General features: G+C 69.3%; 1 pseudogene; it reads left to right on the top strand.

Annotated features, from left to right (window-relative positions):
- The first annotated feature begins 5 nt into the window (after nucleotides 1–5).
- LOC144218978 (CD276 antigen pseudogene) lies at nucleotides 6–420 on the top strand (annotated as a pseudogene).
- The last annotated feature ends 79 nt before the right edge of the window (nucleotides 421–499 follow it).

Genomic DNA, 499 nt, shown 5'->3' with positions numbered 1-499 from the left:
TGGAGGTCCAGGTCCCCGAAGACCCCGTGGTGGCCCTGGTGGGCACCGACGCCACCCTGCGCTGCTCCTTCTCACCCGAGCCCGGCTTCAGCCTGGCGCAGCTCAACCTCATCTGGCAGCTGACGGACACCAAGCAGCTGGTGCACAGCTTCGCCGAGGGCCGGGACCAGGGCAGCGCCTATGCCAACCGCACGGCGCTCTTCCCCGACCTGCTGGCTCAGGGCAACGCGTCCCTGAGGCTGCAGCGAGTGCGCGTGGCCGACGAGGGCAGCTTCACCTGCTTTGTGAGCATCCGGGACTTCGGCAGCGCGGCAGTCAGCCTGCAGGTGGCGGGTGAGCGCCGGCAGGGGGCGCCCTCCCCTGGAGACACGCCTCGCTTCCCGCCGCCCCTCACCTCTTGGGCCATCGCTGAGCCCATGCGTAACTCCAGCCCCTTTACTGACCCGTGTTCCTCCAGGTGCCCTTTCCTCTCCTGTGACCCCCTCCCCCGTCCTTGCCT

The sequence above is a fragment of the Crocuta crocuta genome, unplaced genomic scaffold (assembly GCF_008692635.1).
Source record: "Crocuta crocuta isolate KB4526 unplaced genomic scaffold, BGI_CrCroc_1.0 C27528667, whole genome shotgun sequence".
Taxonomy (NCBI): domain Eukaryota; kingdom Metazoa; phylum Chordata; class Mammalia; order Carnivora; family Hyaenidae; genus Crocuta; species Crocuta crocuta.
The sequence above is the reverse complement of the archived record's forward strand: the minus strand, read 5'-3'. Positions and strand labels throughout refer to the sequence as shown.